We start from the raw sequence: 20,553 nt of genomic DNA on the forward strand, positions 1-20,553 counted from the left end.
TAGCGTTTTTCCTTTCTAACTCACTGGCTGTATAAAACCTCCAGATATTTTTTCTTGCCACCTGAGCTGCAGTTTTTTCATTAATATGTATGATATACAGAATATATATAGCACACCTAGCTGCTCTTTATTAAGTGTCTAGATATTATTGAGACAGCCAGGAAGAGCAAAACACCTCAGTGGCGCCCTGGAAGGAGCATCGCGGGAATAGGGTTTCATTTCTAGTTTATAAATGGTTTGGTGATGAGTGAGAAAGAAAATGCTGCTGGCAGCGGCGGGATTCGAACCCGCGCCTCCTGAGAGACTGGAGCCTAAATCCAGCGCCTTAGACCGCTCGGCCACGCTACCACCTGATGTACACACTTCTGACACTTTACGTGTGGACCGGGGAGGAACAAGAGCTGGGGGAGCGAGGGGCGGGATCACTGGGTGCCTTGTTCTGAGTGATGTCTCCAATTCCGACAGGTTCAGAGGTGGGAAGACCCACAGGTCCCTCTCTGTGTTTTCCCAAGTGTCTGCTACTAGCAGCTCAAAGCGCGAGGCTCTCTCAGCCCAGGTGCTTCACTTAACCTGTATCCACGTCACTCCGTGAACTCTGAGCTTTTACAAGATGTCCCCAGATGCTATTGTTTGCTGACCTATTTTATCACTGTGGGGTACACGCTTTTTTGAACAAATAAAACCCTCAGGTCCCACAGGATCGCTGGATCCCTTCGTATTGGCAGAGAAATCATTTTCCTTTTCAGCCCCGAGGGGCGCAGCTCTCTCCAGCAGCCGGGCCCTTAAATCATCAACACTAAAATGGCTTTAAAAGTTCACAAACCTCCTCGTGTGTTTTTTCTCAGTTGTGGCAACAAAATAACCAACAAAGAACTGGTTTACCGTGAAAGAAAACAAGCGATCATGGGATTAAAAAAAAACGGATTAATATGTTTTGTGGAATGGGAAGAAATTCCTTGCAGCGAGAGCAAGGTATATGTAGTTTCAGTACAACGACGTCGGCCTGGCTCCTAGAAACAGGACTCAAGGCGGCGCACCCGTCAGCACTTCTACCCTGCGCTATTAACGGGAGTAGTGGGTGCCCCGTGGTTCAACTAGAGCACCTTCCTCAGCTATTTGTGGAGAAGGGTCGACCCCATTCTGAGGGGTCTCGGTTTCCCATGAGGCAGAGGGCACTGCCCCTCTGGAGACCCCAGCAGTGTGGTTTGCTTCTACAGAGAGCCTGTTGTGTTTACTAAACTCATCACAAGATGGGTGGGCGGCGTTTGCATGAGGAGCTCTGTCCAGTGCTTAATTTGTAAGTAAAAACGTGCCGGTGCCCAAAGCCCTCCTCTTAAACACGCGGCTGCTGCATTTAAATGTGCGAACACAGAATACTGAGGCAGCGTAATCCTGAAGCCATCTCGGGCCTCTTCCGTCCATTTAAAGGTACTCCCAGCCCCCTCAGCTCACTCCTGCAGCTTTCTGCTTTCTCCTTTTGTGACACTTTTTTGTTTTTCTCTCCCTCCATCTTTCCCATATGTGTCTTTTGCTCGCAGTAAATGCCTGAGGCAGAAAATAAGTTCTGCCCTCAAAAATAACTGCTCAGCACCGGAAACAACAAGCACAAATTAAGCACTGGCTTTGTCCCAGGACACACATTCTTTATTCTTTGCACAAGGGTTTTTTTTTTTACCACCTGTCTTTGTTTCAAGGGAGCGTTCATGTTTTCACATTAGGGCTCTGTATGCACACTCACTGCACCAAGTACAGCCACAGAGCGCACAGAAGACGTGGAGGGACTCACGGAACCAGCTTAAAGGATGAGCCTTGAGCTTTGGTAATGAGAAAATGATTTTATCTCAAAGAGCATAGACCTTACTGACAACACAATGACTATCGGAATCCTCTATAACTTCAGCTATGAGGGCTCCATGTATATGTCCTTACTGACACTTTATAAATATAAAAAACTATGAATTGCTAATATATCTAATATGCACAGATATAAGTTTCTGCTCGCATTTGGGATCACAGAAGGCTTCACTCTGCTATCCCCATTAGAGGAAATAGAAAATAACTCATTCATAAATGCTGGGTCAGTTGAACTTCTGATTGGTTGGTGGTTGGCTTCAAAACAGCCTGTTCCTCGTTTTGTATCCACTCTCATGATAACTCATAGACACTGATCATTTTCCATGTCCAGAAGACAAGTCCATTGAATGAAGTGAGATGTGAGTTTTGTTGAAAAGAGAAGAGAATGTGCCAAAAGGAAGGACTCTGAAAGTTAGTTCCCCTTGTCAGTCACTTTATGTGAGAATTTGCAGCCTGACTGTCCGTCCTGACCAATAGAGCTCTTCCGCTGAGCTGAGCGGATCACAAAAGAAGACTCATCCAAAAGTCCATCAAATCTCTCCAGTTGAAAGACAAACCAGTCTACTGGGCCATCCAGTGCCCTGGCGTTGACCCCAGACCTAGAGTGGCACCCAACCCTTTAGAGCTGGCATCCGTGGTTTGATACCTTGGGGAATGTGACTACTTACAAGCCATTGAGATGCACACTTCATGGATTCTGCTACTGCCACCTACTGGCGAAAGTAAGTTAGGCAGAGTTTTCATACGAAGACAATGTAGTTTTCTTATTAACTTTGGTTCTATTTGACGTATTTGTATGAAACTTTAAAAAAAAGTTCAACTACTTTGGTTTGCTCATTGCAAGTATTCAAGCAATCCATTAAGCGAGGAACAACAGAAACGAGCTGTCCCAAAAGTGGCAATTTAAACCCAATAGGATTTCTTGGTCTTCAACACAGAGCAAAAATGAATAAACAGAATTGCACTAAATTTAGCCTGAAGGTAGAACCTTATTCAAGGACTGCACTTTTGTTGTTTTGGTGTAAATCTGTTGAGTATTTTGAAAAATAACAATTAAAAAATGTGTTAAGGTTGAGCATAATGATGTCAAATTTTAAAGAAACTTGGACCGGTAATTTGCAAAGACCTCTTGAAGATTACCAAAAGCTAGAAAGTTTGGTGCCTGTGGCCCACCCCCATTGCACATAACAAAAACCAATAACAGCTGGGGTTGGACACCAATGAGGGGTGGAGCGCAGAACCTGGCCAAAACCGGGAGACCACGCTATGCACCCACCCCTGCAACATACAGCTATAGGCAGTGTATAGTGCATGTCAGATGCCCACCGAGGGTGGGGTGTGGCCACTGCTCATGGGTGGTGAGGGGCAGTGCCAGAGCTCATCAGGACCTGCACTCCTCCCCTTCAGTGCACCACCAAAGGTCATGTAGAGTGGGCTTGAACACTTGGGAAGGTGCCGTGCAGGGCCAGGCCTGTGGACAGCTCCTGCACTCTACCTCTGCTGCTCACCGTCAAAGCCATAAGCAGCGGGGTCAGACGCCTATGTTAGTCCTGTGGTACCTTCAAGATTCTCAAGCCTGGTACTGTAACACCAAGGCAACCTCACCGTAGGTAATTGGGGTATTAGTTGTGCAGGATGTGAGGTCTGTGCAAGTAATAGGCCCACAATTTCCCCTTACTGCGAGCCAAGCACCCCATTGTACTGCTTGAATATCTCAGGGCAGCGAATCACAGCAGTCCAAGGCCTGCTCAAGGGATGTGGCGTGGGGCTGGTAATTCAGCGCTCGCTGGCACGCAACAATACGAATCAATAAATGATTGTCCAGTCTGTGCTATTCCTTTAAAAAAGGAAACATACACTTATCCCTCACACATACATTGCTAGTTATTATGCATTTATTTACAAATATGTACATAAGACAGACAGAAAGTACCTTAGATGACATTATGAAATCTCATTTAACCGCAAAAGGGTCATGACCCCCAAAAACACAATACCCCCCACCTATACTAGATAACACATCATGATATAGGAGGGCATCATTATAAATAAAGTGGCCTATTAGCTCTATAAAGGGTCATCACATTACAAAAACAACAAACCACATGTTAAAACACTATCAATGTGTGAGAAAATGTAATAATCAATCATAAACATGGGTCAATTATTAATATTAATAAAGCATAGCGACCTTCATCAGTAATCACAATCAACATAATTATATCAAAAATAAATTTCAAACTGAACATAGCAGGCGTCAGTATGCTTTTTATATACTTTCAGGCCACATACAATGCATCCATAAAAACAGCCCCTAGAGGGCACAACTTCCTAGCCACAAAATATGAAACCATAGAAAGAGCCCCTAGAGGACGCTACATTCTATGTTTCTTCTTTATGTACCTACAAGCCATATACAATTCAGCCATACAGCCAATGACCCCGGTTCAGGATCCACCTTGCCTGGCAGCTCAGGCTGGACTGTTCCCATGAGGGGCAGGGTCAAGACTGATTTGCATATGGTTGGGTCCAAACTGAGGTAGCATGGTGTGAACAATAATGATGGATTGCGATGTGGCCCAGGGAGATTATCAGTGAATAATATTAATTCATGCATTCCATCCATCGTTTTTTTGTATACTTTTTTGTGTCAGCCTAAGTGAGACAGCTATGCCCAGAAGTGAGTCCCGTGCACACTGAGTCACTGGAACCAAGCCATACCAAACTTCTGACCCCATAACAAGGACGAAACCAGGTCTGGGTTGCTTGTGTTTTGGGTTTAGGAAGAACCTGGCCTGGTAGTTCAGGCTGCGCTACTCTCATTGGATAAGAGTTGCGACTGATTTGCACATGGCTGGCTCCAAACTGAGGTGGCATGGTGTGACAAGTAACAGTGGATTGGGGTGTGGCCCCAAGTGATTACCAGTGGCTGAGGTTAAGTCATGCATTCCATCCATCAATTTTTGTATGCTTTTAGAAAGTTAGTATTTTCTTCTCCTAATCATTTGGTACCTGCACCCTGCTTCTTGAGTCACAGGACTAGGTGTAGTTGGCATTTGGCCTTCGTTTATTCCTTCCATACAGCCACATCAAAAGAGGACTGGATGTTGGCAGGATGGGCCATGCTGATAGGCCACTGGCACTTAAAATGTACTGCCTCAGCACACTCACAAATAACTCACTAGCCGTTTGTGACCAGAGACATCCTGGGACAAGAGCAAAGAGTCAGGAAATTCCAGACACTGTTGTGGGGAGAAACTCCAGAAGTTTTTCCTACTTCAAAGCTGGCACCAAATATAAAATTAGTACCCTCAAATCCACTCTTCAGTTCACTTCTGGATGTGGGAGGAATCTCAGAGAACTGCCCTGCTGCCTGTGGATGGCTGTGTACTTCAAAGAACTGCCCTCCTACACCAAGAGGACTGCCCTGCTGCTTGAGACCTGCTTTCCTGCTTGAACCCAGGGCTATCAAAGTGACTCTAAGGCCTAGTTGGCTGTCCTCATGATACTTTTGGAGTATATGGTTTGTGTTGCCCCTATACCTATGTGCTCCTATTGCAATCTACTGTAACTTTACATTGCTTGCATTACTTCCTTTTGCTATTACTGCATATTTTTGGTATTGTGTACATATATCTTGTGTATATTTGGCATCCTCATACTGAGGGTACACACTGAGATACTTTTGGCATATTGTCATAAAAATAAAGTACCTTTATTTTTAGTATATCTGTGTATTGTGTTTTCCTATGATATTGTGCATATGACACCAGTGGTATAGTAGGAGCTTTGCATGTCTCCTAGTTCAGCCTAAGCTGCTCTGCTATAGCTACCTTCTACACTAATAAGGGATCACTGGACCTGGTACAGAGTGTAAGTACCCCTCGGTACCCACTACAAGCCAGGCCAGCCTCCTACAATAACTGACCTGCTGCTTGAGACCTGCTTTCCTGCTTGAACCCAGGGCTATCAAAGTGACTCTAAGGCCTAGTTGGCTGTCCTCTTGATCCGAACCCCAGGGACATGAAAGGCTCTAAGCATCTTGAACTTGCACCTGGAACCGGCCTAAGTGAGTCCTGATCCTCCAAGTGGTGCCCTCTCAGTCCTGGGGCCTTGGAAGTGGTGCTAAAGGTGCCCAGGTAGCCCAAATCCAAAACCTGAGACTTACAAGCATTTCTGCCAAAACGTGCTCTGAGAACCAAGAGGAAACTGGAACCAATATGTCCACGAACCCTCCCAAGGTGCATTGTCAGTCACCTTGACTTCACAGTAGCACCCATTGTGTTCCTTTCTGCAACAGCACATCCTGTTCAGTGGCTTCTCTCTGGAAGGGTATTCTGCCTCCCAGAGCCCTCATCGGACACAGCCTGAATCTTCGTCCAGCTAGCCATTGACGACTTCCATATCAGAGACTAAGACCCTCAACTTGGCCGGAAAACCCGCCGAGTTCGGAGCTGGGGGTCAACAAAAGACCGCCAGCGCGCAGAAGACCCCACCAGCCAAATTATGATAATTCAGCTGCCCACCGGCCCAGCTGAATGCAGGGCCTGTACATTGACACTGGCTCCACATGGAGCCGACGGCAATGTTGCAGTGCAGCGGGTGCAGCAGCATCCGTCGGGCATATCACTGCTCGTATATCGGGTAGTGACATGCGCGACAGGGCTGTGCACGGGCGCCCCTGCACTGCCCATGCCAAATTCTTGGGCAGTGCAGGGGCCCCCTAGGGGCCAGAGGCACCCATTCTGCCAGCCTTTCAAGGCCGGTGGAATCAGGCACATTATCCGGCGGACAGCGCTGCTTGCAGCGCTGCCCTGTCAGATAAATAACTCCACCATCGCCAGGCTGCCTGGCGGTGGAAGCCTGGCTGTGGCGGAGTTGCTCCAGTGGCAGTTCTGCCAGGTATATTATATGGTGGCCTGGGCCACCATGCCGGTCGCGGTAATTACCACCACCGCCGTCATGGCTGCTCAGACCGCCATGTTCATAATGACCGCCTAAGTCAGAACATAGAAACCTTCACTGCAACTTCCTCCATACACTCCCCGATGACGATACCTCCTCCTCGGACAACGCCAGCTGCCTTGTCCAGCTGAACTTTACCTTCTCAGACATTTGTCTCTGAAATTTCTTCTAAGTACAAAGGTAAGCGGAGACCGGGCCCAATCCACTTTGTGTATCTGAACCGTGCTCCATCGCGATCAGCAATAACTTTCAACTTAGCCCCGATCTTGTGTGACTGAATGTCAGCTGTTGATCTCTTACATGCTATTTTTCACTTTAAACTTTAAAAAATCATAACTGATTCTACTGATTGGATTTTTGTCATTTTGCTGTCAAATGATTTATTAAAAGTTTGTTTTTCTAAACTGGTGTCTGATTTTTCTGGTGACATGTTTTCTCATTATTACTGTTCAAGTGCTGCATAAATATTTTACTAATTGCCTCTAAGTTAAGCCTGATTGCCTTTTTTGCCAAGCTACCAGAGGGTCAATCCCAGGTTAATTTTGTGTCTTTTTGGGGCTCACACTGACAAGGATTGTAGCTGTCGGTAGAGTAGAATTTCACCCCCTCAACCAACAACCCAGTTTCTCATAGGATACAAGCCTTTTTTTAATTTTTTCTTTTGTCTGCAATAAGAGCTATCAAAGCGAAACTGGCACTAGAGTCTCTTCAGCTCTGCACCCTTTATGATGACAGCTGTGGGTAACAGAAGTGCATGGTGGCACTGTGCTGTCCCTGCTCTTCCGGTGCTGGGGTAAGGTTGTTACTCTGTAAGTGCTTCTGCATCCCAATGGGTGGCATGTCGTAGACCCAAACACTGCGTGCAGTGACTGCTTATCACATGCCGGCTTTAGGGCGAGCTTGGCAGCGCGCAGCGCTGTCTGCAAGACGTGTTGTATTCAATAAGGGCTTTTAACCATGCCCGGTCTCGCATTTTGTTCTTTGTTGTGTTTGTCTTAAATGCTTCACTTTCATTGGTGCATTGTGCTAAATGTCCCTCCTTTGCGTGCTAAGTTCCCGTCCAGGGAGCATTCACTAAGAGAACATTTTTTGGCCATCGCACCACGTCAGGCTTCCTCCTGTTCCAGCATGTGATGGCCCCTCCTCCTCCTGGTTTCAGTTTTTCCTTTATTCCGAGCCGCAATCCTTTCTCCTCTCGGCTCGATGCCGTGCTTTATGTTTGAAGGTATGTTTTTTGTTGAACAGTTGAGCCTTGTGTTTAGGTGTCACTAATACAATCCTAAAAGGAAGGCCATGTTGCAGAGGGACATTTTCACTAGCAGCTATGCCAAGACTGTATTATCTCCCAAACTATTTTTTTGAATTTTACTCCAGCAGAGATGTTCCTTTTAAGAAATTGTTCTGCACAAAATTTTGTTTTGAATAGAGAACTATGCACAGCATCTTTTCCAATCTAAACCACCCCTCAAGATCACATTTGTTTGTTGGGGACGTGGCACAAGCGTGAGCTCAATAAATATTCATTTTATGTGAAATGTGTATAAATAGTGTGGTCCACAGTGATTTTGTTTGGTCTAGCATTCTTTGGCGTTGTTGTTCTCTTGCATTTCCCGTTTCTACAATATTATTTTTCTCAGACTCATTTATTTTTCTAGGCCACTTTTCGAAAGCACATATTCAACCATTTCTGGGCTAGTCTCGTCCTCTTTGGTCCGCTGTTGCTGGCAAGATGGTGAGGGTTTATGGGTTTCCACTAAACCAGTGTTTATAGTATCCAAGTTCATCCTTCCTCTGTAACTGTGCCTGCCACTCTAAAGTCCCACAGCATGTTCTTTAGAGCTCCTGTTCTCTTTTAAGGATGCTATTATGATGGCTTCGGTGGAAGTAGCGGCTGTCTGATTTGGAAGTAACACAATTGTGATCTTTCCCAGAGCTGGAATTGGCAGATCCTTGCTTCTGTGTTTATGACAGAACTCTTTCTGAATAGCATGAAGCAATGGTTCCCAACCCTTTGACATCTGTGGACCCCACTTTATGATTAATGGAACCGGGGGACTCCCCATTGGACCATTATGGGAATCCGGGGCTTCCTACCGAGTCATTACTGAAAGCTGGAGACCTAATCTGTTAATACTATTTCAATTTCTAAGCAGTCGCGGACACCCTGAGGAGGTGTCGCAGACCCTCAGGGGTCCCTGGACCACAGGCTGGGAAGTTGGCATGGAGTACTCTTTATAGGCAGGCGGATAAAAAGAAGGCTCTGGCAGTAGGTTCCGAATTATCGTTTATTTGAAGCACGCTACAAAAATTAGTACGTAAAGGGTTATGGTCGTCTTTTATTTTGCTGCTGTGTGTTTTGAGCTTATCGTTTTAATGTTTTGCAGGCCTGAAGTCTTCACAAGTATTTTCGCAGTAGCAGGGATATCAAATCATCATCATTCACTTTAAAATCAAGTTGCTCCCGAAATCTGATGTCCTGCGCGTGATTGTGAAATACGTTAATAGTGCGGTGGTGAGGACAGTCCTTAATAGGTGTGCTGCTAACTCTTTTAGGGTAGAGCGCAAAGCACTCCCCCTGCTGTAATCTCTCATTGGGCTTCTAACCACGCCCATGTTACATCAGCCACTTTCATTGGTTGGTGGGCATGCATTTTAAAATCCGCTTGCTTTCATTAGTGGAAGGCATGCATACGTCATGCCTTTTCCGGTGTTTAGCTCTCCACGAGCACACTGACCAAAGTACTGAAAACATTTGAGGTTTCATGTTTTTCGTATGGTTTCTGGACTACTTTTTCTCTTTATTTCGTAGCGCGATCATGCTGAGTTTTACACAGCGAGATTGCGCTCGTTTTTGTTTCTTACAATTAATGTGGCAAGAAAAGTGCAGTTAGGAGTTTACAACGCTAATAGCTCTAACTCAACGAAATGCGAGACCCGTTGAATTGTAAATGCTTGTTTCTACATGTAGTTTGGCCATGTCACTAATTGTCTGATTAAGTTTACTGTGTTTGTTTTGCTGAGCAATATTTTTTTTAACTTAAAACTGGAGCATACTTGCATGGGAGACTGGCTGTGCCAGTGGTATAATTAAAGCATTTTCTACTTAAAACTAAAACGCATGGCAACAGACATTGTCATTTACAATGGCAATAGCCATAACCATAAGCAAGCGTTTGCTCGAGTTAGAGCTATTAACCTTGTAAATTCCTAACTGGACTTTTCTTGCCGCATAAATTGAAATTGAAAAGTAAAACAGTTGATATTAGCAAGCCGATTCAAAGTGCCACGGCCGCCATGAGCATGAAGGAGAGACACATAAGGAAAAAGAAGTTTGCTCACAGTCAAACGTATCGCCAAACGTGCAATTATCCATGTGACAGGGTAGATGACCAAGGCAGTAACAAAACTGCCCCAATGAGGGACAAACGTAAAACATTAACCAATGATAACAAAGGATTTTTGGAAGGCAAGACCATGAATGAGTGATATTGATGGGCATGTAGTGGGCGTGGTTAAAAGCCCACTGATGATTACAACACTTGCACGCTTTACCTAAAAATGCGAGACCTAATGCATTGCAAATGCTTCTATCATTAGCCTGCACCGTGTTTCTAAGACCAGGATGGTAAAAACAATGTGAAAAGCAGTGAAATCTGCTATTTCTTCACTTAGAAAACATGCACTTAAAATGACAAACACATGAAAAAATCTAGTTAAAAAGTGTTTAAATGCTGTCTAAATAATTTTAAAATGATTATTATAGCAAAAAATGTATAATTTCCATTTTACATAAGAATCCTGACAATTTTATACATTTGTTTTTGCCTTCCAGCTCTTAGCTGTACCAGAAACAAATGGTTGATATACATATATATATATCAGGGGTCTTCAAACTGGGGGGGTGGGCCCCAAGTGATCCCAGCGGGGTGCCAGGCTCTGGCCAAAAGAAGGATTATAAAGAAAATAGTGCTTTTCTTTAAGGAGAAAAATGTTTATTGCACTTGTAAAAAGGTAACAGAACTTAAGTTCAATGTTTAAATAAGTCTAGACATATTTAGACATTGCCAACTTAATTGAATAGTGATAAAAAATTCGAATGGGGGCCCAATGATATATTTTTTCCCACGGGGGTGCGGCATTAACAAGTTTGAAAACCATTGCTATATATATATGAGAAGAGAGAACTCTGGGTAGTTCCCGGTTTAGGTGGAGTGCAGCTAAACTTCTCTGGAGAGTTATAGTGCTAGCGAAACACATGTCAGGGGTTGCTCTGGGTAGTTCCCGGTTTACTTTTGTTTGCAATAAATCACCAGCTTGTCCTGCTGGGAAAGCAGCACCACTATGTTCTGAGCAGGTCGTTGTGACTAAAATGGATTGTCACACTTTGAGCAGCAGGTTGGGACATTCACAGTTAATTTGGAAATTCACTTTGAATTCACCTACTGAGGTTAAGTACTTTTCTCATTATTTTGTTTGGCTCCAGCAACCCACTTATGGTGCAATACAAATGTGCAGGACTACCGGCATGCACTTGAGCTGGTATCTAAACAGATTGATCAGGTGCCTGCAATTAAATTAGCTGAATGAGCCATGCACGTGGTCTTTAAAAAGGAAAGAGATGTCTGGAACACTTCCAGCAATGGCTGCACCAACAAGGTTGATATATTTTTTAGTTTTTCTCTGCTAATGACGGGATAAACCCAGAAACACGTGTCCAGAGATGATTTTTTGAGATAACGCCTGGAATAACAAAAATTCTTAAAGGAATTCATTGTGAGTTACTGACTTCGTTATTTCCCTATTTTAACCTGTTGGGAGTGCGCTTTCACTGAGGACACTTTTGTTTGCAATGTATATATATATATATATCAGGGGTTTTCAAACTGGGGGGTGGGCCACAAGTGATCCCAGCGGGGGTACCAGGCTCTGGCCAAAGGAAGGATAATAAAGAAAATAGTGCTTTGTTTTAAGGAGAAAAATGTTTATTGCATTTGTAAAAAGGTAACAGAAGTTAACTTCAATGTTTAAATAAGTCTAGACATATTTAAACATTGCCAACTTAATTGAATAGTGATGGAAAATTCTAATGGGGGGCCCAATTATATATTTTTTCCAACTGGGGGGTGGGGGAGTGCGTCCCTAACAAGTTTGAAAACCATTGATATATATATATGTATATATATATATATATATATATATATATATATATATATATATATATATATATATATATATATATATATATGAAAAGAGAGAACTCTGGGTAGTTCCCGGTTTAGGTGGAGTGCAGCTAAACCTCTCTAAAGAGTTATAGTGCTAGCGAAACACATGTCAGGGGTTTCTCTGGGTAGTTCCCAGTTTAGGTGGAGCGCAGCTAAACCTCTCTGAAGAGTTTCAATGCTAGTGAAACACATGCCAGGGGTTTCTTTTGCTCATTCCAGGTTGGCTTGAATAGCATTTTATCAATTCAAAGCTGTAATACTGTGCCTGGAGTGGTGAAAGACTTTTGTCATTTACAGCTTGACAAGGATGGCATTGTGCTAATCCTATGCTTAAAAACTTTGCTAGAAAAACAGACATTTGAGGTGAGCTATTGTTGAGTGTCACTGGTGTTGTAGGGTGCTCTATACTGGAGCAGCTCTCCACCTAAATCTGGGAGCTACCCAAAATTCTCTCTTCTCTTTTGCATAATTTATGCATCACACTAAACCTGAAAGGGTTTTGTTTTGATATATATTATACATATTCAACAGTAATAGTTATACTTAGCTCAAGAAACTATAAGTAGTGCACTAAGGTAACTATAACTCGCATCCCCGCCATGCACAATTTTCGCATCAATGATTTTATTGCAAATGCTGCAGTTATATTATGAATGATGTCATAAAAGAGGTCATTGCGGATGTCATATACAGGGTAATTAGCAGTGCATGGCAGGGATGTGAGTTATAGTTGCCTTATGGCACGAGTTATAGATTCTTGAGATAAGTATAAATAAACTGTTGAATTGCTATGGTTTTGTGAGTGTAAAATCTGAACCTAACTATAATGTCCCTCTAACCTTTGCTTTTTTAGTGAACTTTAAATGTTTTTTTAATTCTATTTCCTAATTATCACATCCCTGTAACCTTGGTTTTTGCAGTGAATTCCTGTTTTTTTTAAATGTTAAGTAAAATGTAATTACCCTACATTAATCCATCCACCGGCGTGCACAGCCTTCGGCCAGGCCATGCGGAAACCCCTCCATAGTCACCCAGCCCCATGCCACAAACAGCCGTGTGCGGCGGGGTGTGGCAGCAGGGCCAGGAACCCATTCAGTGGGGCCTAGCCAATTAGTAAAAGGGAAGGGGGCTTTCATCCCCCCCCGGCCGATTTAGGCCCCAGGGACACCATACCACCAGGACCTGGTGACTTCTTGCTGGGTTTCCTGGCCCCAGCGAGGGCAACCAGTGTGCACTGTTGGGGGCGTGGGCTGACCCTGATTGCCCAGCCGATCCATGCCAGCTCTCCGCCTCCAGCGGGAGCCAGCAATGCTCCTGCATGCAGAGAGCAGCAAAAAATGCTGCTCCCTGCATGTGGGAGCAATTTTTTAATCTGTTTTCCGGCCTGCTTGACAGTGGGCAGGGAAACAGATAAAAAGTCTACTCCCAGTGGGCGATAGCAGTTTCCTGATTCCACCTGCTACTTTCAGACTTACACTGTGCTCTATGTTCAAGGGTGGGCACCTAGGGACATAGGGAACAGGTCTGGGAAATGTGGTCCCCACAGCCATTTGTATTTGTATGGCCTGGCCTCGGGATGTGGTGGTTCCAGGGGCCAAACACAGCCCCACCTTCCCCTATTGAAAATCAGCCTAGACACAGGGAGGTGGTGGTCCCTGGGGTCAAAGGAGGCGTGTGAATGTGGCCCCTCCTTCCCTTACTAACATTGGCCTTGTTATCTTTTTGAAACTTAATTTTTGAACGTAGATTGGAGATAACTTTACGTACATGTGCAGAGATATGCATTATATAAAGAAATACATTAATTCTACTTATACATATATGGTGGAAGTACTTATTCTATATACGTATCATTTAAGGTATGATTTTGGAACATTATGATTGTGTTGTTGAGGAGGCTCAGATGAAAAGAATTTTGACATGGTTGCATTTATATGTCTCCTATAACTAAAACCTTTATTGTACTGAATAAATCAACATTAGTGAGAAAGAAAATATATATATATATATATATATATATATATATATGTTCACTGGAAAAACCAAAGGTTACAGGGATGTTATAGTTAGGCATATATTTTAAATGGATAAAACCATAGAATTTCACCAGTTATATTTAAACTTAGCTCAAGTATCTATAACTTGTGCCTTAAGGTAACTATAACTGGTGCCTGGATTTTAGAATAGGTGTGAGAGGGAGTATCTGGGGGTGAGAGTGGCTTGGAAAGTGTCTGGGTGTGAGAGTGCGTACATCAGTGTTTTAGTGGGTGCGTCAGTATGTGCGTGGGTCTGTGAGTTGGTGCATGAGGGTGTCAGTGGGTCTGTGAGTGGGTGTGTGAGAGTCTGAGTGGGTCTGTGAGTGGGTGTGTGAGAGTCTGAGTGGGTCAGTGAGTGGGTGCGTGAGGGTCTGACTGGGGCTGTGACTGGGTGCATGAGGGTCTGAGTGCGTCTGTTAGTGGGTGCATGAGTGTCTGAGTGGGTCTGTGAGTGATGCGTAATTGTCTGAGTGGGTGTGTGAGTGGGAGAACAAGATTGAAAGAGAGAGTGAGACAAAGTGAGTGAGAGGGAGAGAGATAGAGACGTTTTTAGGCTTTGATGTATGATATACTTAAAATTAGATATTTCTGCACATTTTTAAAACAAAAATGTATTTGTCATGTAAAAAGTGTAAGATCACCTTTATTATAAGACTTAAAAATTTCTACCTAAAAAAACATTAAAGGAGGGAAATGAGTCTGGCTGGACTCAAACCCTCAACAGACAGTGTGAATGTCTGTGACCTTCACACGAGCTATTGTTTTTTTGTTGTTGAATATGCTCTTTTTTTAGCCCTTCTGGGCTATCTGGGGCCACAAGGGAGCCACAGTCCCTACATATTTTTTTAAAATTTTAAATCTGACCTTTATGGGCTATCTGGGACTGTGGGGGAAGTCTCAAAGCCTCCCGCGAGGTCTCCGACTATTTTTTTCTTCTTAGTACATGCCCTTTACGGGCTATCTGGGACAGCAGAGGAAGTCTCAAGACCTCCTCTGAGGTCCCTGACTATTATATTTTTTTCTTAGTACGTGCTCTTTATGGGCTATCTGGGACTACGGGGGAAGCCTGCGGTCCCATTGCTTCAGCAAACAAGGAGTTGCTTTTAACAGCAACTCCTTAATTGCTCAAGCAAACCTTTCATCTCCTTTCCCTGCATGCATACCTGTGTTCAGGGAACAGCCATGAAAACCCCACTCTGTGACAGCAGGACCTGCTTGACAGGTGCCACTTTCAGAAACTGCAGTGTTTGCTGTGGCTTGTCTGCAGTTCAAAGCTGTAGCCAAGCCACAGCAAACAGCTATGTCCAGGGGGTAAGCACCACGGAACATAGCAGGAGCTGACCCTGGCGGGTGGCGGTCCCCAGGGCCATCAATGGCTCCTCAACGGAGCTGCGCAGCCCCCCTCTAATACGGACATAGCCCTGGGAAGGTAGTGGTCACAAGGGCTACAGCCCACCAGGCCATCTGGCCTCCCCAACCTTAAAAAATAATTCTGCCCCAGTAAGTTGATGGTCCCCAGGGTGCGGGGGCTGTGCAGTCCCCCGACAATTTTGCAAAAATGCACTGGGAAGGTGATGGTCCCCGTAGCTTATTAAAGTCCAAAAAGGGGGGCCTTGTGTGCCCCCTCCTCTATTAAGGCCCAAATAACCCAGCAACCGGCCCACCCGCAGGCAAAACAAGTAGAAAATATATGATTTTTAGCCCTAGCAGGGTCCCTCAGGGACCCCAGCACCAGGGTAGGAAGTCAGGGTGACTTTACCCTGGCCCCTTTTCTTTTTTGGGAATTTGTTTTCTGGGACTCGGGTGAAGCTGCGTCCCATGATGGCTACCAACACTTCCTTGTTGAAGTATTAGCAGCCAATTGGATATCAGCACGGGGGCAAATGAATCTGCAGAGGGGTCATGTCCCTAGATATCTATATTTCCTGGCCTTAAATTACTCCAAAACTACTGAATGGATTCACATGAAACCACAAAAAGTGTAATCTGCAGAACAGAATCTAGCTTTGTTCCAAATTTAGTGTAATTCCGTTCACTTATTTTTCTGCCTCAAGCATTTACTGCGAGCAAAAGATGCATATAGGAAAGACAGAGGAAGAGAAAAACGAAAAAGCGTCACCTGCAAGCGTGAGCTGAAGGGGCCGGGAGTGGCTGTAAATGGATTAAAGAGGTCTGAGATGGCTTTAGGATTACCTGCCTCAGTAGTCTGTGTGCGCACATTTAATTACAACATCTCAATGTTTTCAAGGAGAGCTTTGGGCACCAGTAGGTTTATTTAAAAATTAACCACTGTTCTCTGGACACCAAATACCAAGGCTGGTATTGTTAAAAACACCTACTGCCTCTTTAAATAACTGCCAGGCACTCCTTGCCACCTTATCTCCCCCGGACAGGCTCCTGCTTTGTTCTTGTGTGATGGTTTTGGCGTCTTTCTCTTCCCCCCTCTCTGAGTTTTCAAGCCCCTCCGCTCCTAAATATCTGGTGGAGACAAATCTGTGCGGGTCCCCAAAAACAAGGGCAGGTGCATCGAGTTGAAAACTAAGCCCTGGTATTTGGCCGCTTGTGTGAAGGTGTCAGACGAGGAGCTTCACACGGCGACCTTTGAACTCTATCAACTTCACTCCATAAAAACTTTCAGCTTCTAAAAGACGACCTGTTCTGCTTCCAGCGAAATAGATAGGTGACAGGTCTGTCATTATTCAGTGATCATTGTCAACACTGGTGCGGGGTGAAGTAGAATTATGGAGAAATATTAAACCTCAGGTCCCACCGAGATTTGAACTCGGATCGCTGGATTCAGAGTCCAGAGTGCTAACCATTACACCATGGAACCGGCTGAAACTGTCACCCCCACCGGAAGCTTTCATTCCTGGACTGCAGGGCCCCGACACCCGCTGGACTGATTATTTCTGACCTCTTTCCAATGAAGCTCTGGGGTGTCAGTCAATGCTGCTAAAATAATGGGGTAAATTCAAGGTCGTGATCCCTTTTTGATGCCAGAGAAATCACCTTCCTTTTCTGCTGGAGTCACCAACGCTAAGGTGGCTTTAAAAGTTCACAAACCTTGTTTTTTCAGGTGTGGCTCGTCTTTCCATCCCATGGGGCGGTGGGTTCAAGGTGACCCCCTCCTCCTTTCCGCTACTGTGGCCTCTTCCCGGCGGACTGCAGCTCCAGGGCTGCTTTTGGAGCTGGTTGAGCTGCCGTGAGATGGTTTAAATATTATTTGCCACGAGTGAGTGTAGTTTCCTGTCTGGCCCCTCACATTTCATCACATAAAGAATCCACAGCTAAAAGTGACCCCACTGTTAAACTTCGGTCACTTCCGCATCAGTGGACATGTTTGAGTTGATGTGAGGCCGAGTCCAGGCTCCTCCCCCCTCCAAGGTACCATCACCTGCCTCCCTATAAAGTCAGAGCACCTCGGTGTCAGATTTGTATCTCATGTGTAATTGCCTCATCTGACAGGTTCTGCTCCTGGCCCGGTGCTCAGAGGGGGCGGCCTCAGGGGAATCACCGACAGGATCTTGTTTACACACGGGGCAGAGTGCAAGTTAGTGAAGCGCTGTAGCGCCGGTGCTGAGCCTTCCAAGCGCTACAATTCCAACAGGTACACACAGCTCACACCGTGACATGCTGCTCAGTGACTGAGTGTAATTCAGAAGTGTTAGTTTGTGAAATGGCTGTTGTCCGATCAACACTATTCCCTGTGGACCTACCTGGTACCACCTCCTGTGGGGAATGGCGTCTTCTTTACTCTAACAACAATATCATTATAGGACATCGGGGCCTCACACACAGCTCCGAAACTTGTGGGATGGAATGGTAGCAGGGTGCATATGGTTACCAGGATGGCCGAGTGGTTAAGGCGTTGGACTTAAGATCCAATGGACATGTGTCCGCGTGGGTTCGAGCCCCACTTCTGGTAGAGATTTTATTCTCAGCCAAATATACATCTTGTTTCTAAATTATCACATTGTTACTGTTTATCCGCTGTGTCTACAAAAACCCAAAGGTAACATTCTTTCATCTGAAATAGATATAATCTCGTTATGTTTTTTCAAGTGGGGAAATCATAGTGCAGCGCCCCCTGGTGTTTGTGGGTGACGAGCACCTGTGAGATCACGTTTCTTTGTAGAACTTGAAAAACATAAATCGGTGACTCTGGAAAGAGCCACATTTTCCGCATCCGGTTCCAGGTTGGACTGAGAGGTAACATGCACGAGCGACCCGGAAGCTTTTATTGGGGTTTTTACAAGGCTGACCCCAGGAGCTGCAGTCATGATTTGTGACAAGAGTGAGTTTGTCAGCAGTCACCTTTACTTCTCTGAAGCTGCACTGACAGCCAGAGCCCAGCTTCATGCAGCAGCTCACTATGAACTGGTAGAAAGAGCAAACCTAACAAGGGTTGTAGCTCACTCCTTAAAGGTATTACAGACTGGAAATGTTAAATTAAAACAGCACCCATCAAGCATTCTTAGAAAAATATCACAAGTAAAACATTAGGTCACAGGTGAAAAAGTCTGAAATCACTTGAATGTGGAAAGATCACACTCTGGAGATAGCGCTGGCAGCAGAGTACCACTGTCAGTACCACTGAGGGGGGCTCAAGCATCTGCAGCCCCCTCTGTAATCCCATAGTGCCCCAGGGGCGCTAAAAAGGAGCTCACACGCCTGTTGCGCCCCCCGGGCTGTATTTGTAATACAGGCCATGGTGGGAGAGTTTAATACCTGGGAGAATTACTTGCACGGATTCAAGATGAATACTTACCGTTCCAGCCATGATCTGAGGAAATCTGTGTAAAAGTAATAGTGACTCGAACCCACAACCCTTCAATGTCTCCAAAGCTCCATATTAGCCCAACGCGTTATCCACAGGGCCACGGGGCCGCAGGATGTCTGTGGTTTGCTGGTGTCTGGCATCGGTGACAAGAGCACCACTGCCGGGTGTGTTTGTTATTATTTTATAAAGATTATTCGCGGGTCAATGACTGTCTCCTGGGGCGTCAGTTATTCCACTCACTCATATTTCCGCCCCACTGAAGACTTTTTCCAATGATTCTCCTAAGCGGGGTCTGGAGCTGCGCGTTATGTTATCGTTATTATCCGTCTGACGCGAAAACGCATTTATTATCAACCCCCCCCCCCCCCCCCCCGCTCGCTCGCTCTCACCCCCGCGGGGGTCACGGAGAAGGAAGCTGCGGAGTGTCTCATCTCCCTCTCTCTCCTTCTTTCTCTTTCTGTGCTGCTCTCTCTCTCTCAGCTGGTTCTCTCTCCTGCACTCTCTTATCTCTCTCTCTCTCAGCTGGTTCTCTCTCCTGCACTCTCTTATCTCTCTCATGTAATTTGGGCGGAAAAGGAGTCTTTGTGCGGCCGCTCCAGGTGCCCGGTGCTGGTACAGAGCCTCCATCCGGCGCTGGTTGATCCTGGGCACCCGGAGCCCCCTTAATAACCGCAATGAAAAGGATTTAACAGCGACTTAGAGGGGGACAGATCACCCCTCAGTGACACCTCACAGAATACATCACATCACTCATTGCTTAGTGCTACAAGGGCTGCATCTATAGTGTTATCCCATCTGCCGAAATAGCTCAGTTGGGAGAGCGTTAGACTGAAGATCTAAAGGTCCCTGGTTCGATCCCGGGTTTCGGCAGCAGGGACACTTTTGTGACTTTTTTGGTATTTATATATAATTTCCTCCACACTCCCCTCATTTATTTCCCCTCTGGTTTTGCGTTGTCCCTCCTGCCCCTCCCTCTCCGCTTCCAAACCATCATTCTTCTTATCCCACCCCTGTCCCTTGTCCCTCCTTCCTCACCTCATCCCTTCCTCATCCCACCTGCGGACTCCTCCTCTTCTTCGGTGTCTTTAATGCTCAGAACAGTTTCTGTTTTCTGTGTAACCTGCGCGTTCACTGATCTGAGGTTTTAATGCATTTTTAGAGACGGGAACAGGTGCTGCGGCTGCCGAGGAAACTCGTCATCTAAAACCATCTCAGGTCTCGGGCGTGAGAGAGACATTCCCTCCATCTAACTTCCATCATCAGCCCCTCTGTCCATGTGCTGTGCGCGGCGCTTGTCACAGCGGAGCCGGGATTCTGAGTCTAGAAATAAGAGCGGTTGTCCATCTCTGCGGAGCTCAGTGCACAGCAGCCCTCTCCCTCGGTGCGGGGGTTCAGTTTAAAGTCATTTCATCACTTTTAACCTGTCTCTGCTTCTAACACCTGTCAGACTCTCCCCTCACCCTCTCATCTCCCTCACCCCTGTCACAGCCAACAACCTCCCACCCGGCAACTTGTCAGCACTGACAGAGCTGTGAGTGATTCTATTTTTAAAGCGCTTTCATCATTTTTCGATATGCCACAGGTCCTGCTTCTAACACACCAGGAGGCCCTTTCTTTACCCTCCCATCTCCCTCTCACCCCCTCCCGCCACACATCACCCCCCAAACAATAACTTGTCAGCAGTGGCAGAGCTGTG

At 45.4% G+C, this 20,553-nt stretch overlaps 4 non-coding genes across 4 annotated transcripts; 2 read left to right on the forward strand and 2 right to left on the reverse strand.

Annotated features, from left to right (window-relative positions):
* Positions 1 to 266: 266 nt before the first annotated feature.
* On the reverse strand, positions 267 to 348 carry TRNAL-UAG (transfer RNA leucine (anticodon UAG)). The gene has a single exon. It is a non-coding gene; the product is annotated as a tRNA-Leu (tRNA).
* Positions 349 to 16,838: 16,490 nt separating this feature from the next.
* TRNAQ-CUG (transfer RNA glutamine (anticodon CUG)) lies at positions 16,839 to 16,910 on the reverse strand. The gene has a single exon. It is a non-coding gene; the product is annotated as a tRNA-Gln (tRNA).
* A 1,009-nt stretch (positions 16,911 to 17,919) lies between these two features.
* On the forward strand, positions 17,920 to 18,002 carry TRNAL-UAA (transfer RNA leucine (anticodon UAA)). Its single transcript has one exon. It is a non-coding gene; the product is annotated as a tRNA-Leu (tRNA).
* Positions 18,003 to 19,654: 1,652 nt separating this feature from the next.
* On the forward strand, positions 19,655 to 19,727 carry TRNAF-GAA (transfer RNA phenylalanine (anticodon GAA)). The gene has a single exon. It is a non-coding gene; the product is annotated as a tRNA-Phe (tRNA).
* The last annotated feature ends 826 nt before the right edge of the window (positions 19,728 to 20,553 follow it).

This window comes from Pleurodeles waltl, unplaced genomic scaffold (genome assembly GCF_031143425.1).
Source record: "Pleurodeles waltl isolate 20211129_DDA unplaced genomic scaffold, aPleWal1.hap1.20221129 scaffold_70, whole genome shotgun sequence".
NCBI lineage: Eukaryota > Metazoa > Chordata > Amphibia > Caudata > Salamandridae > Pleurodeles > Pleurodeles waltl.